A 17,828-nucleotide genomic window follows, 5' to 3' on the forward strand; every position below is an offset into this window, starting at 1 on the left:
TTTTACTCACAGAAGGTGGCAGAGTGAGTAACCCGGGCGTAGCTGGGATGAACCAGGCTGGAACCAGGTATCCTTCAGGCTGACTGATGAGGGTGACTACCGACTCGCCTTCCTTAGCCCTTTGCGTTTTGGAGTAACCCCGACTTTTAGTCCCTATGGGGGTCACCCAGGGAAGTTGCTGAAGCCTCTCTCCCCTTCGTTTTGTCCGTTTGCTTGTAGCCTGGACCAGGACACTCCGGCTGCTTGCCTCCTGTGAACTATGGGCCCTAACTGTGGCGACGTGGCTGCGGACTTTTTAGTGTGTTCTTGGGGGTGTGAAGTGCCCCCTCAAGCAGGTTTGGCAAGGAAAGGTGGATCTATCCCTGCACTGGGACCTACTACCCGTTTGGGCCTGGTAACTCCCTAGCAGTCTCCTTACTTCCCACTCCGTTGCTCTCTCTTTAGCTGAAGATGGATTTCGGGTAGCACTACTAGGTGACCGTTCTCCCCCGTCGGCAGCCACTGCGCGGACGCTGTCAGACTGCGACAGCCCCAGGGGTCTGCTCCTGACGTCTGCTCCCCCTGAACTGCACACTGAACCGGCTCACTGCTCCTCCTCTCCTGTTCTTGCCTACGCCACCTAGCAACCAGGCTCTCCACCACACCCCTTGAGTGGAGATGGAGGCTTTTTACCCCCTCCACTATTCCAGTGGAGGTGAAGGCTTTGCCCCCTCCTGGGATCCCCAGGGGTCCTCTCAAAGGTACATGTGTGAGACCTGATCACTATGCGCCTGTGTAGTCACACCTCGGTCAGCCTTCTGGATTACCTGTTTGTACTGTCCCCAGCATGGGTGCAGTACTCAGTGGTGCCTGACCAGGTCAGGGGCGCCACACTTCTCTGGCTCAAAGTCCACTTAGCTGTGTGTGTGTCTGTGATTGGCTGACATGCTGGCCCGCCCCACAAGACGCGCGCGCTTAGGGAAGGAAGACAAGAAAAAAAAAAAAAAAAATGGCCATTATAGAAACAGCAGTGATCTGAAGGCGCTGTTCACGCACACTATACACTGAAATGTGATAATAGTTTGATTCACAGAGTGACTTACACTATTAGAGCAGAAACCAAGCTATGATTTAGCTGTTTTTTGGCTGCTAGAACCGTTCTCGAACGTTTCTAGAACTATCGAGCTTTTGCAAAAAGCTAGAGTTCTAGTTCGATCTAGAACATGCCCCAAAATCACTCGAGCCTAGAACTGGAGAACCACGAACCACGAACCGCGCTCAACTCTACTGATCATTGTAATTCTGCTTCGCGACACCACAGGCAATAAGGAAATCTCACGCATGCGCACAACTGTGTAATTTCATATCATTGTGTAGTGGAGCCGGGTGTTTGTTCCCCGACTTCTTAGGTGCACTGCACATGTCTGGGGAGCATATTGTGGTGAAGTAATCTGTCGCCTATGGAGTAGCTGTTGCCCAGTAGCTGGAAGGAAAATTCTGTAAGTGCGGCTGTTCTTATAGCCAAGCTGTACTACCACCGAATCCTACTGCTCCTAATGAATCAAATTCTTCTTTGGCAAGTTACTTACATATAGGTAGGGGGTGGCCAGATTACCCACTCCTACGGTGTTTATACATATGTTTTATATTGTGGGCATCTTATAAGTTGTGTTTTATAGAATGTCTGTCTAAGTGTTGCTGCTAATGGAGAATACGGTTTGGCAGTGTAACAGAGGCAAGTAGTGTAGCTGTCGGCGCCATCTAGCGGCTGAGAGTTTAAAATATTTTATAGAAAAGTGTGCTTTATTATAATGTAGATTTTATATTAGCACAAGGTATAATCCATTATGTGTGATCAATGTATTAACCGTGCAATATAAACTATAGAAGTTTCGATGGATAGGGATTAGAGCAAGGGAAAGCTTGAGTATGCTTAGTGTAGTAGAGACTTCCCGGTTGCCGAGGTAATGGAGAGTCGGGATGGGAGGAGTGACACAGGGCCAAAAGGATGGCTGGTGGGACAGGCCAGAGAGAGAGAGGCAGTTCTGCAGATGGGTTTTAGGTGTGTAGATGGAGCTTGCTAACTTAGGCCCATGGCGGAACCCAGAGGTATCCAACAGCTCACCTTGGGTCAGGCTTAGTGTACAAGGCCGTGATTGGACACCGGTAGCCGCAGAGACAAGAATGGGGTCAGGTGGAGGCTTAGGCTCAGCAGCTTAAAGACTAACACCCAGGTTGAGGCCTAATGCAGAAGAAATTCGCCAGGGAATAGCGGCAGCTGAATGGGATAGAAATGGCCCTTTCTGTCTAGACGGTTAAAGAATGAAGAAACCAGTTGTTGTTTTGTAAAGCGACTCTATGTGTGAAGTGTTGCCCTGCCATGTCTACGATGGTGACTGGAGGCAGGAAGGGGAAGTGAATGCTTCCCTGAAGACTGAAGTAAGTGTTGCACCCCCTGTCAAGGGTGGATCACATCACAAACACCGGTTCAGTCTGGTGAAGTAGAGTGGAGCCCTGTCAGCCCCTTGTCTGCACGCTTTTACATATATGCAATGGCATGAAATAACAAAAAGTCTCACTCTTGGGTGAGACTTGCTGAGATGTGACGGTAGCGCCAGCAACTCCTATCTACCAGCCACTCCTATGCACCAGCCACTCTTCCTATTTTCCTCTATTGGTTCTGACTCGCCCACCCCAGGGCTATGGGACACCCGGTGCCGGGCCGGACTAGTCCGGGGGTCGTCAGTGGTGGCGGGGCCCGGCTCCATGGCCCTGGTGGGTGTCAGTTAAAATATGGCTGGTGACTTGGTGATGAATAAAGTTTGTGTTCGTGACGCCACCTGTGGTATGCGGCTATTAAGCCGCCGCTGCTGTGTAAGGCCTCCGGGGTGATGATATGGCAGCAATGATGGTACTGCTCCCCACAGGTAGAGCAATGCCCCGGGGCACAGTTGGTGCTCGTGAGAGTCTATGGTGTAGTGGAAGTCTATGCAGACGGAATAACAGAGGCCACACCAAGGGTGCAGTTTCAAGTTCTTTACTCACACGTCCTGGTAGGAGCTCACTGGTGCCCTCAGACGACTGGAACCCACTGTCAGGGACCTCCGCCGTTTCTGGGTGATTCCTGGAGTAAAAACCGGTACCCTTCTCTCTAAGGTGTCTCTGTCTTCAGCTGTCTTCCTAAGCCTAGCTCTTTTAGGATGAACCTGCTTGGCCTCCACTACAGCCTCCAGGCTGGGGGGTCACCTGTCGGATGATTGTCCCCTTTCTAGAGGTTCTGCTGTGGGCTGTGGCCCGGGGAGTTTACAACTTTCCCTGGGCCTCGGTTTTTACTGTTTGGAGATGATTTTGCACTCCTCCGGTTTCTAGGGACCGTCCCCTGTTGCAGCTTGATCCCTCCACCGATGTTCCTGTGGAACAGGCCACCACAGCTCTACAGCTATCCGTGGCCCTGGAATCCCTTCTTTTCTCTGCTTGGTGTCACCTGGACCCTCTGAGTCCCAGGATCTTCACCAGGAAGCATCTCTTTCTTCTTCTTAGCTCCTGCCTGACTAGAGCTGTCTTTCCTTCTCTCCTCCTTGCCTGCCTCCTGCAGACCTCCTCCTCCTTCCCCACTCTCTCTCAGACTTCTGTTGCTTTCTCTGTGCGGACACTCTGAGCTCACAGAGCTCCTTTCTCTTTCACAGCTACATGCTGTCTCCTCACTCTCTCACTCTCTGAGGTAAACTGAAACTCTGACCTTCTTTTCCTTGTCTGCTCTCTGGTGGCTCCTCCCACCTCCCCAGTTGCTAAGCTGTACCCTATAGGAGCAGGGATGGGTCTTACGGCCCCTCCCAGCATGCAGCATGGGAGGGTTACTGCCACTGTCCCTGGTCCCAGTATGTACCTAACAATGGGTGCTGTGCAGATTTACCAGGGGACCGGCATTCACTCCTTTCCTCACCCAAAATGGGGCATCACACCGCTGGATGGGGTGCAATGTCCTGTGGCGACGGAAGCCTCAGGGGCGCCACAGTTCTCACTGCTCACCAAGCTGTCCAGCAAGTTCAGCTTTGCTTCATCAATGCCTCCATTCAGTGCTGCTCACCTTGACTGAAGGCTTAGCAAACCTGCCTCACCAGATGAGCCCATAACATTTGGAGGTGTCTCCCCAGTAATATAAGTGGTATGTACTGTACATTCTGTGTGTATCTAGATTTTGCTGTGTTCACTTGCTTTCATGTGTTAGGAAAGCCTTAACACTGTTCTGTTCTCTTTATGAGCTATCCTCCTTATCTATATTCTGTTTTCTCTGCCTTCTTTGAGACTATATATACTTTTTCTGCTCTCGATATTGTATACAATCCATCCCTTCTGCTATCTCTGACACTGAGTAAAGGGATGGGGAGAGAAGACACCAATCAGAAGCGCTAATAGTTCAGATTTCACTTATTCTGTATGTATGGACACACAACTATAAAAACAACTGGTGCACCAGTGATACCTGGATGCCGACTGCTTTAATCTTTTCATCACATGAGAATTAATGATTTTTAGCATCTGGAAGTTAACAATGAATGCTCCATTTGTAGACTACAAATAGAGATCTTGAAAAACATGACCCACATGTGCAGGAACATTTAGGCTAGCACAGACATCCCTTCAGTGTGGTGACAGAGGGATATCACACCCTCCAGTGATTATAATTATTAAAGAAAATCTGTCAGTACTTATTGATAACATATCTGAGACCAGCATGTTGTAGGCAAAGAGACCCTGAATCCAACAGTGTATCCCTTAGATTATTGGGTGCAGCGGTTCTGGCACAATCAGAGTTTTTAGATTTAGCTATGCAGCAGAGCTGAGAAAGCTGCCCCCGCCCACACCATGCTCTGTATACAATGTCTATAGACAGTGAGGTGTTAATTACAGCAGGGGGACCAGCTGACCTCTAACTGACCTAGTTCAGTAATGGTAATCTTCTGAAGCTAAAACAAACATTGCAGGTAAGCAACAGTACAGTGTGATAACAGAGGCATTGCTGAACTGTTTGTTTTAACCCAAGCAGCACACTGTCTTCAGATTACATAGCAAAAACCTCCTGATAGATTCCTGTTTATTTGCTATGTTTTCTAAATCAGCAGGACTTATCAATGCTTGGACTATGTCATGAGCACAGCAGTCTGGCACACCCCCTCCTCTGATTGACACCTCACTGTCAATGTACAATCTGTAGGGAGAGCCTGGTGTGGATAAAGACCCCGTTACACGCAACGACGGATCTAACGATATATCGTCGGGGTCACGGATTCCGTGACGCTCATCCGGCATCGTTAGCGACGTTGTTGCGTGTGACAGCAAAGAACGACCGTTAACGATGGAAAATACTTACCTTATCGTCCATCGTTCATTTTTAAAAAATCGTTGATTGTTGAGCACACAGGTTGTTCGTCGTTCCCGAGGCAGCACACACCGCTACGTGTGAAACCTTGGGAACGACGAACTGCAGCTTACCTGCGGCCGCGGCAATGTGAAAGGAAGGAGGTGGGCGGCATGTTACGGCCGCTCATCTCCACCCCTCTGCTTCTATTGTGCGGCCGCTTAGTGACGTTGCTGTGACGCCGCACGAACTGCCCCCTTATAAAGGAGGCGGTTCGCCGGCAACAGCAACGTCGCTAGCCAGGTAAGTACGTGTGACGGCTCCAAAAGATTTTGTGTGCCACGGGCAGCGATTTGCCCGTGACGCACAAACGACCGAGGCGGGTGCTTTCACCAGCGATATCGCTGCGTGTAACACCCCCTTAACTCTCTCACCTTTGCAAGATCACTAAATCTAAAAATTCGGATTGTGGCAGAACAGTTGCATCTAGTAATCTAAGTGATACATCATTGGATTCAGGATCTCTTTGCCTACAACATGTTGTTCTCAGATGCAGTAGCAAAAATTTGCTGGCAAATTCCCTTTAAAGGAATTTTAATAGTTACAATAACTGCTGTCCCATGTCACAGTTTGTTTTAAAGCAATATACTGTGATTTACTCACTTTCCTTGGGTCCAATGTTGAGTCTCTGACACTGCTAACGGTATCTTTTATTGTCTGCAAGTCGACAGATTTGCAGCTAATCAGTGAGCTTTAAAGCTTTTCCCATGTAGATGGCCGAGACTCTTAGAGCCACTGAGCTCATGGATTGGCTTCAGCACTGTTAGGGGTACTTTGCACATTGCGACATCGCTACTGCAATATCGTTGGGGTCAAATCGAAAGTGACGAACATCCGGCGCCGGTAACGATGTCGCAACGTGTAAAGCCTAGAAGCACTGGCAAACTATTGCAAAAGCGTCGAAAATCGGTGATGTGTGTAGTGTCGGTCATTTCCATAATTTCGCTGCACCGACAGGTATGATGTTGTGCCTCGTTCCTGCGGCAGCACACATCGCTGTGTATGAAGCCGCAGGAGCGAGGAACATCTCCTTACCTGCGTCCCGCCTGCAATGAGGAAGGAATGAGGTGGGCGGGATGTTTACGTCCCGCTCATCTCCGCCCCTCCGCTTTTATTGGCCGCCTGCCGTGTGACGTCGCTGTAACGCCGCACGACCCGCCCCCTTAGGAAGGAGGCAGGTTGCCGGCCAGAGCGACGTCGCAGGGCAGGTAAGTGCATGTGAAGCTGCCATAGCGATAATGTTCGCTACGGAAAGCTATCACAAGATATCGCATCTACGACGGGGGCGGGGACTATCGCGCTCGGCATCGCTACAATCGGCTAGCGATGTCGTAGTGTGCAAAGTACCCCTTAACATGACGTCAGCACTACAGACAATCACAGGGACTGGTAATAGCAACAGAAATTCAATGCTGGACCAAGGGAGGAGGAGTAAAGCACCGTTTGTTTTTAAACAAACTGCGCGAGAAGGAAAGGAGTTTTCTGAAACTAGAAAGTTGTTTAAAGTCGTTTTGACTCCAGAACTAAGCATTTAGCAGGATAATAACATTAATTTGACATCATATTCTAGATAGATATGGGAATAACCATATAATTGCTGTGACTGATACATCTATGGATATGCGCATCTGGTGTAATATTCACGACTTGACTGCTTCATTCCTTTTACCATTTGTTTAGTCCAGAAGGGTGTCTTTTTATGTAAACGTGAGCCAAATATTGTCAGATAATTCACTGACAGCGAGCTGTGCCGTCTGTTCGCGTGACTCAGATCCGAGTCCTTGTGTGAGGTAAACCAACAAATAAATCAGACTCCAGTCTCCGGATTCCTCTCTCCACAGCGCGCCTCTCTACTTCAAAGCACATGAAAAGGAACGATACTAAAGTAATATTGTGGTAATCTCACACTTTCTTTAAATCACATCATATCTGAATTGAATCTCAACTCAGATGGGTCAGACCTCTTCTGAGTGTTCACCAAAGAGTCCATGTTGTCATAGGCCGAGCCGAGATCACCTTACTGAAGCTTATTTCCATAGTATTATGATTACAGCATTAAACGGTATAATTCTCCACTTTTTATCTATACGTACTGTGACGGGGTCCTTCTCCCATATCACACAATCACCAGAGCAAGAGATGGCTGTACAATCCAAAGAGCATTTATTCCAAGCAAATCAAATTGGCCATAAGATAATTCACAAGACAGAGGGTAAAATTAGTCCAGAAATATGAATATAATCCAATAAGCGATAAATGTCCAGGTCTCTCTGAGAAGTCCCAGCTTCTCCCAGAGGTTCAATCCTTCTCACTACAAGTTCTCCAAATAGACTACCTAAATCTCCCAGGTACGCAGAGAGTTTACAGTAGGTGGACTCTAGGCTCACCTCCCCCCACACCCAGGGACGGAAGCACCTCAAGAGGCTATAACCTTGTACTATAGGGGGTGATTACTTACAAACAATACAATGTACACAGAAGCAGTACAAATAATGGACAGTGAACCAAGCTTAAAATAGGAATCTGTACAGCAAGATACACTTCCCCCCATATCCCACCATCACACGTACCAATATAAGTCTGTGCTCACTCATTGCTTATTTGCTGCTTTTTTCCTGCAGCCAAAACCTGATCTCTTGGCAGTAAAAAAAATTGCTGTTGTGTCATTTCTTGTTTGTAACCATAAAATCAACTTCATTTGATATACATGCATGCGATGATCAAGAACTTTTAGTTCGAAACACGTTAGTCTACTCCATGGGAATATTTTTCAGGAGTTTTTTTAACATACCTATGCTTTTTTTGATGCTGGATTTTTCCCTTTTTGCCTTGGATATCACCTGAACACCGACATCCAGCCTTTTGTGTACCGCCCAAAGTTAATTTCTTCTATCTGTGGAAATTCTATCACATGTGGATGAGCTGAAAAATACCTTTTCCTTTTATCACTTGTATATATCGGGCTATGTGATGGCTCATAATATATATATAGGGGGCTATGTGGGGGCTCATAGTGTATATAGGGGGCTATGTGGGGGCTTATAATATATATAGGGGGCTATGTGGGGGCTTATAATGTATATAGGGGGCTATGTGGGGCCTTATAATGTATATAGGGGGCCATGTGGGGGCTCATAATGTATATAGGGGCTATGTGGGGGGCTCATAATGTATATGGGGGCTATGTGGGGCTCATAATGTATGTAGGAGGCTATGTGGGGCTCATAATGTATGTAGAGGGCTATGTGGGGGTTCATAATGTATATAGGGGGCTATGTGGGGGCTCATAATGTAAAGAAAAAGAATGTCAGTATACTTATTTCTAATCAATATTAAGTGATACAATTAATATAAAATAATTATGGTATAACTAATATGTAAATATTAATATTGAGCAGAATGAATTTCAGCCTATTGGTTCAGCCCTCCACTTCAGTCATGGTCTCTCATGTGGTCCCTCAGGAAAAATGAATTGCCCACTACTGCTCAGTTATGTATAACGCTGTACATAGGGGAAAAAAATTGCACCTTCTGTTGTTGTGTATCTAGAGATGTGCACCAGAGCCTTTGTGTATTAATAACGAAACCTATCACGTAATCTATTAAAAGGGATCATTTGACATGTCATGTGTAGAGATGAGTGAAATCGTGAATGTTCGGTTCAGTGGGCTCAGCCGGATTTGGGACTTGAACTTGACCTGAACTTCATGTGAAGTCACTGACTGGCAGTTCGGGTCTCTGCTCACATGCAGACAGCCATAAACAGAACACTTCCAAGGGAGGATGAGCAGGCTGCTTCCATTTTTATTAGGGTGCACAGTACATATGATCGTGCTATTGTTACCCCCAGTGAGGGCTGATCAAACACTGCAAGCGGCTCACCCTGGGCTGAGCACCGAGTGTACCCGAGCACAGTGATGGTCACGTGATTGGTTTGCATGCGTAAAGCACCAATCTCTGAACCTGAACTCTGTTTTTTTGAAAAGTCTGTGTTCAGTATGGACACAGGACACCAAACCTTGGGTTCGCTCATCTATAGTCACGTGTAGAGATTAGTGAACCTGAGTGTGATGATGTGATATTGTGGGTTATGTACCATTTTGTGTGGGTTAATGTTTAGGCGTGGTTCACTGTCCATTATTATTTGTATTGCTTGTTTGTACATTGTATTGTCTGCAGGGTTATAACTCCTTGAAGTGCTTTTGTCCCTAAGTCTAGGGGAGGGGGCCTACAATCCACCTAACTTCTTTGCTTACCTGGGGGGATGAGGCAGTCTGTTAGAGAACTTGAAGAGAGAAGGACGAAGATTGATCCTCTGGGTTGAAGGTGTGGCTTCTCAGAAAGACCTGGACATTTATTGCTTACGGGACTATATTCGTATTTCTCGACTAATTTTACCCTCTGTGCTGTGGATTATGTTATAGACCATTTGATTTTGCTTGGAATAAATGCTTTTTGGATTCTTCAGCCATCTCTCGCTCTGTTGATTGTGTAATATGGGAGAAGGACCCCGTCACACCGAGGTTCGATGTTCGTATCAAACGCAGACTTTATAAACAAAACAGAGTTTCAGTTTGGAGTTCAGGTGCTTTACATATGCATATGTGTGACGCCCTGGGCAAGCCAGGGGTCACAGGTCATCACACCACCACACCCTACACCCCAGTTAGGAACACCAAAGCTACCAAAATCCTTGTTGCCTTCCTCCAGGGGCTGATGTTCACACCAGGGGGTGGGCCAGGCGGTTGGCTCCGCCCACCGAGGAGTTCACAGCCCTGGAGGCGGGAAGAACCAGGCAGATGAGTTTAGGAGGTGGAGGAGTAAACAAGTAGTCAAGTGGAAGTAGAAGGAAGTGAAGTGGTAGAGGAGCAAAGGAGAAAACTGGAGAAAAGGAGTAAAAGTGACAGTAAGAAAGCCTGAAGCTGGTCCGGGAGTGTGCCCCGGACTGAGACAGCAAGGTCAGCAGACGGCGGTGACTGTCTGGAGGGGTGATTGTTCGGAGGTTCCTGGAAGGACCGCGGACGGGTGGTGACCCGGCGGTCTGGAGCAGTGTACAAAGGACAGTCAGCACCAGGGCAGGGGCCTCTCGGACCCCGGCAAGGCTAGGAGTCGGCATCATTTGCCAAATCCGTCAGTGAAGGGGACGGCTGTCTCCCAACAACCAAGTCCCGATTGAAGGCAACAGCCCAGCCATTAAAACAGAGACACCGCCACCGCCAGGGCACCAGTTTCTGAGGGCCAGCGCCTGCGGGCAAAGAGTAGAGCTCCTCCGGTCCAGCTTGAAGCCGGGGAGCGGGTTACCGGTGGGAACCCATCGCAACCATCAACAACATAGGTGCAGGACAGAGGGACATCACCGTCACCTACTGCGGAAAGCAAGTGCAGCCTTCCGTGGGAACCGTCTTTCCAGCCGTGTGTTTTACCGAGAACTGTGTCATTGTCTCAGGCTGAGTGAGTACCACAGTGCCGCAAGGCGCAGCGCTGCCCCCGCGTCCCTGCGCCCACCAAGCCCTGCATCTTTCACTTCATCACCGGGCCCCGGGATCACCAGCCCCTACCCACGGAGGGGCAACACAACAACTTGCTGCTTCACACCATCACTCCCGGGATCCCCACACCGAGCAGCGGTGGTGTTAACAAATCACCACAACCGTGGGTGGCGTCACGGACAATAGGCTATATCCCAAAACCCAATCCCCTTTCACTCACGGGCGAGGAGTTCCGCTCGAGAACCCCCGGGATCCGGCCCACCGCTCGAGCCACCACTGAGCAGCAGCAGCCGGACCCGAGCAGAGGGGTGAGCGCAGTGCTGACACCCTCCTCCCCGCCCACGACAACTTGGCGTCACGAACAGGATCTTACCGCTCTGCCGTCTGGTAGAGGTGCGCCTTGTTACCGCCGGAGGTATCCGGCTGAAAAATTTCGGAAGTCGCCATCTTTGGCGCGAAAAGATCCCGCTCGAGCGTCTTCTCGAGTAGTGGAGGCGCGAAGGCCAAAACTCCGCCCCAAGAGAGGACGGGCCGGAAAGAGCTAAGGGGGACGCGATGGCGGCTGGCTGCATGTGAACGCAGCTATAAAAGCAGGGACGCCAGGACTCTGCAGCGATACTGGGTTCCTGGAAGGCACGATTGCCAAGATGTACAACACAACTCCCAACGAGGAAACCCCCGCGCCCGGCACGGCGACGTGGTTGAGGGACCGGACCGTCCCGCTGAGTAACCGTCTGCAGGCCCATATGCAACTCCTCCTGGAGGAGTGGGAGACCGACATGGCGGACATGGTGGCTGCTATGTGGAGACGCGAGATAGAAGAGGATTTGGAGGAGCGGGTAAGCGACCCACGCCCCTATATTCCGGAGGGATCGGCCATTGAAGCTGAGGGGCCCGGCCGGCTTCCGCTCACCTCGCCCTTCTCCTCGCTACCCGTGATAGCTGCTGCCGCTCCGCCATTAGGCCCGCTACCTGCCCAACCGGTAGCGATACCCTGCCCAGCCGCTCCGGCGGACCAGACGGCTGCAGACGTCCGGGACGTCCCTGAAGTACACCAGGGGGAACCGCTAGAACCGCGGCCCCTTAACGCCATGGTGCCAGAAGTCACAGTAGAGATTGTGCCAGACCCTGAGGCCGAGACCATGGCCTGGATGAAGGCCCGGGTGATGCAATTCCACCAGCGTCAGCAGGATCAGATCTTCCGGATGATGGAGCAGTGGACCAACGAGATGGAGGAGCTGCTTACAACTGCCCCAATGTACGGAGGGGCAATGGATGTAGCAGAGTCGACTGGTGACCCACGTTCCTATGTCCTACCAGGACCGGCCGCTGCGGCTGATGGGTCCGGCCTAGTCTCGGCCTATGCATCACCCTTGCCGTTACTTATGGGGCGTCTCAGTGTAAGCTCGCCTGATTTGCTGCTCCGTGCTACCGCGGAAGGAGCTGAAGTGCTGGATGCTGGAGGTCAGGAGGCTGTGGCAGCTGGCGGTGACCCGCCTGACGCAGGAACAAGAGATGATGACCCCGGCCCCAGCCCCGGGGCCGCTGCTGAGCTGGAGGAGGCAAGTGAGTGTGCCCGCTATGTAGGAGGCCCAGTGGTCTTCCATACCCCGCGTACCGGTGGAAATGGGTACCGGGTACCCCTGTCACAGCAGGCATGTCAGTGCATGTTTGATATGCTGGTGGAGGGGGATGGATCCGCCGTAGCTGAGGACTCTGAGTAAGGGCAGCGGAGCACCGTTGTCCAGTCCCCGTTGGGACCACCACTGTGTGAATGTTTGTTTGGAAAAGTTTGTTGTAAAAATGATGGAAGCAATGATAACCGAAGAAGTAACCTGATTGACCGTGATTTGGAAAACCGGCCGTTGCCGGCACCGTTGTCCCCGTGGGGACCGTTTAAAAAGTTTGCATGAGGAACTGCTCATGGACAAGCCCGTGAACTTGCAGGGCAACCACAAACGTTAGTGGCTTGTAAATAAGTTGTTTACCGTTACCGTTTCCGCAATGCCGCCTCCGGAGAGGCAGGTTGGAGGGAGGGCCCTCGGCAGAGCAGGCTGGGGCCCAGCCACCAAAGGAACCGGTGGCTACCCTCTGGAGGGGAAGGACAGATCCCGCTCGGGTGACTTGTGCTGGACTTGGGGACAAGGGGTGCTGCCTGGGCTTTAGGGGCAGCATCAGGGCCAGGTTGCTTGGGTGGGAGAGAGCGGAAACCGTAACCGTGAACCGTTTTACAACGTTTAAGTAAAGTGCCTCCCGTTATGGGAAGAAGTAATAAAAATGTAAATATGTTACTGTTTTACTTTTATATATTTTCAGAAAAATAAAACCGGTGTTGGACGGGCAGCCCGCGGACGGTCTGCATTTTGCTAAGGGGGAATGTGACGCCCTGGGCAAGCCAGAGGTCACAGGTCATCACACCACCACACCCTACACCCCAGTTAGGAACACCAAAGCTACCAAAATCCTTGTTGCCTTCCTCCAGGGGCTGAAGTTCACACCAGGGGGTGGGCCAGGCGGTTGGCTCCGCCCACCGAGGAGTTCACAGCCCTGGAGGCGGGAAGAACCAGGTAGATGAGTTTAGGAGGTGGAGGAGTAAACAAGTAGTCAAGTGGAAGTAGAAAGAAGTGAAGTGGTAGAGGAGCAAAGGAGAAAACTGGAGAAAAGGAGTAAAAGTGACAGTAAGAAAGCCTGAAGCTGGTCCAGGTGTGTGCCCCGGACTGAGACAGCAAGGTCAGCAGACGGCGGTGACTGTCTGGAGGGGTGATTGTTCGGAGGTTCCTGGAAGGACCGCGGACGGGTGGTGACCCGGCGGTCTGGAGCAGTGTACAAAGGACAGTCAGCACCAGGGCAGGGGCCTCTCGGACCCCGGCAAGGCTAGGAGTCGCCATAATTTGCCAAATCCGTCAGTGAAGGGGACGGCTGTCTCCCAACAACCAAGTCCCGATTGAAGGCAACAGCCCAGCCATTAAAACAGAGACACCGCCACCGCCAGGGCACCAGTTTCTGAGGGCCAGCGCCTGCGGGCAAAGAGTAGAGCTCCTCCGGTCCAGCTTGAAGCCGGGGAGCGGGTTACCGGTGGGAACCCATCGCAACCATCAACAACATAGGTGCAGGACAGAGGGACATCACCGTCACCTACTGGGGAAAGCAAGTGCAGCCGTCCGTGGGAACCGTCTTTCCAGCCGTGTGTTTTACCGAGAACTGTGTCATTGTCTCAGGCTGAGTGAGTACCACAGTGCCGCAAGGCGCAGCGCTGCCCCCGCGTCCCTGCGCCCACCAAGCCCTGCATCTTTCACCTCATCACCGGGCCCCGGGATCACCAGCCCCTACCCACGGAGGGGCAACACAACAACTTGCTGCTTCACACCATCACTCCCGGGATCCCCACACCGAGCAGCGGTGGTGTTAACAAATCACCACAACCGTGGGTGGCGTCACGGACAATAGGCTATATCCCAAAACCCAATCCCCTTTCACTCACGGGCGAGGAGTTCCGCTCGAGAACCCCCGGGATCCGGCCCACCACTCGAGCCACCACTGAGCAGCAGCAGCCGGACCCGAGCAGAGGGGTGAGCGCAGTGCTGACACCCTCCTCCCCGCCCGCGACATATGCATCACTGTGCTCAGGTACGCTTAGTGTTCAGCCCAGTCTGAGCTACTTGCAGTGTTAGACCGGCTCGAACTGGAGTAAAAAACAGCGTGATCAGATGTAGTGTGCACCCAAAAGAAAAGAGGAAAACCCTGTCCCTCCTTCCTTGGTAGTCATCTGTTTATGCCTGGCTGCATGTGGGTGGAGACCCGAGCTGCCCAATTAATGACTTCCATTGGGGTTCAGGTCAAGTCTGGGTCCCAAACTGAACTTTTTCAAAAGTCTTGCTGAACCCACCAAATCAAACTTTCATGGGTCCATTCACGCTCTAGTCATGTGATACATCGGATCTTGGAGGACCCACACCTTCTAAACTGCGCAGGGCTCTGGCTACTCTTAATCTGCCCCTGCACATGGCCTTACAGGAATGTTTGTAATCCTTGTTTATTTGTCTTTTTCTGAACTCCTTTTATCTGATTTACTTACATAGACTACATGAAAGTTTAATGTGCAAGCAACAAAGAGCCTTTTAAAGCAAAATAGTGCAAAAATTGTAATAAAACCAAATTGCAAAAAATATTTTTAACCTAGAATACATGTATTTAAGTAAAAACATTGTGCCCAAATGTGTTCAAGCTCTTTAAGCTCCAAGGCTCCATTGCAGTAGCTGCTCTATATGATGACTTTGTACATGATCCAAATATACCAGAAAATGTATTAGTATAAGAGATGAGAGGATCGCTTTGCACAACAATGATCCATATTCCCGGTCAATCATTCCTAGCTGTGGACAGGAGTTACGTGAATTTATTTACCCTCTGGGATCCCAGGCTCGGCTTATGATTAGTTGGGTTGGCAAGACATCACCAGTGTTCCGCGAAGATGACGTTACACCAGACCAGTGAATTAAACGTCACGCCAATAAACCTGGAAGATAAGGAGATTCATGCAAATCCTATCTACGGCCAAAGAGCACTGACCTTGACTATGGACAGGAGTTGCTTGAAGCAATCCACTCATCTCTACTCAGTATGTACAGCCAAGATATCAGATCATTATAGCATTGCTGGCCTTCTGTGTGTCAGAGGAGCCTAGTGTAGCCCCTTAGGGTCTAGCTGGACCTTTTTGGATCTTAATATTTTGCATATGCTAGCAATTTTCAATTTAATTTTGTGATGGGAATACTGCTTTAATACAAACTCTTTTATGGACATATGACTTAAGGCCCCGTCACACTAAACAACATCGCTAGCAACATCGCTGGTAACGAACAACTTTTGTGACGTTGCTAGCGATGTTGCTGTGTGTGACATCCAGCAACAACCTGGCCCCTGCTGTGAGGTCGTTGGTTGTTGCTGAATGTCCTGGGCCATTTTTTAGTTGTTGCTGTCCTGCTGTGAAGCACACATCGCTGTGTGTGACAGCAAGACAGCAACAACTAAATGTGCAGGCAGCAGGAGCCGGCTTCTGCAGAGGCTGGTAACCAATGTAAACATCGGGTAACCAAGAAGCCCTGTCCTTGGTTACCCGATATTTACCTTTGATACCAGCCTCCGCCGCTCTCACTGTCAGTGCCGGCTCCTGCTCTGTGCACGTGTAGCTGCAGGACACATCGGGTTAATTCACCCGATGTGTGCTGCAGCCAGGAGAGCAAGGAGCCAGCGCTAAGCATTGTGCGCTGCTCCCTGCTCTGTGCACATGTAGCTGCAGCACACATCAGGTAATTAACCCGATGTGTGCTGTACTAGGAGAGCAGGGAGCCAGCGCTCAGTGTGCGCTGCTCCCTGCTCTCTGCACGTATGGCTGGACACTGGTTGCTGGTGAGCTCACCAGCAACTCGTGTAGCCACGCTCCAGCGATCCCTGCCAGGTCAGGTTGCTGGTGGGATCGCTGGAGCGTCAAAGTGTGACATCTCACCAGCAACCTCCTAGCAACTTACCAGCGATCCCTATCGTTGTTGGGATCGCTGGTAAGTTGCTTAGTGTGACTGGACCTTAATACTTAAAGGGAATCTGTCAGCAGTTTTTTCTATGTAATCTTTAGACAGCAGGCGATAGAGGCTGATACACAGAGTTCAATGATGTGTCATTCAGTACCCTGAGTGCTGTTTACTTATAGTGAAGGTTTTATCACCTGGTCTTAACTAGAGTTGAGCGCGGTTCGCGGTTCGAGGTTCTCCAGTTTGCGGCTCGAGTGATTTTGGGGGCTGTTTTAGTTCGAACTAGAACTCGAGCTTTTTGCTAAAGCTCGATAGTTCTAGATACGTTCGAGAACGGTTCTAGCAGCAAAAAGACAAGCTAATTATTAGCTGGCTTTCCGCTGTAATAGTGTAAGTCACTCTGTGACACACTATTATGAAATTTCAGCGTATAGTGTGCGGGAACAGCGCATTCAGATCACTGCTGTTTGGATCGCCATTTTTTTTTTCCTTGTCTTCCTTCCCTAAGCGCGCGCGTGTAGTGGGGCGGGGCAGCATGTCAGCCAATCCCAGACACACACACAGCTAAGTGGACTTTTAGCCAGAGAAGCAACGGCATGTGTGATAGGATGTCCATGTCACATGTCCATGCATTATAAAAACGGACATTTTCCTCCAGTACGCCATTATCTGCCTTAGCCGTCTTGGTGTCAGTCACCGCTGGTGTAGCTCCTGTCTCCGATACTGCTGTGTATGCTCTATACACAGCGCTATACAGAATAGGGATAGAAGATTCTATTAGTCCTTTTAAGGGCTAATACCGGCAGGGTCAGAGCCATAGGTGACAGTCAGGTCCGTGAAAACAGATTTTAACAGCTACACAAGATGACAGCGTTTGTGTAGCTAAGGTCAGGGATTTCCTCGCTGCATTTCCCCATTAGGAGGGATAGAAAGGGAGGCTTCCTTTCCTCTACCCAGACCCACAACCCTGCCACTGTACCCTCCTGCCCTTTGCACACTCAAACTCATTGTTACTAAGCCATTATACTAGCAAACACTGAGTAAACTTAGTGGCATCCTAAAAGTGGCTGTTGGACTTCCATTAGTGTCCCACTGGTGCAAATCTATGTGCAGCACCTCTGCATTGCACACTCAAACTCATTGTTACTAAGCCATTATACTAGCAAACACTGAGTAAACTTAGTGGCATCCTAAAAGTGGCTGTTGGACTTCCATTAGTGTCCCACTGGTGCAAATCTATGTGCAGCACCTCTGCATTGCACACTCAAACTCATTGTTACTAAGCCATTATACTAGCAAACACTGAGTAAACTTAGTGGCATCCTAAAAGTGGCTGTTGGACTTCCATTAGTGTCCCACTGGTGCAAATCTATGTTCAGCACCTCTGCATTGCACACTCAAACTCATTGTTAC

Source organism: Anomaloglossus baeobatrachus, chromosome 6 (assembly GCF_048569485.1).
Source record: "Anomaloglossus baeobatrachus isolate aAnoBae1 chromosome 6, aAnoBae1.hap1, whole genome shotgun sequence".
Lineage (NCBI taxonomy): Eukaryota > Metazoa > Chordata > Amphibia > Anura > Aromobatidae > Anomaloglossus > Anomaloglossus baeobatrachus.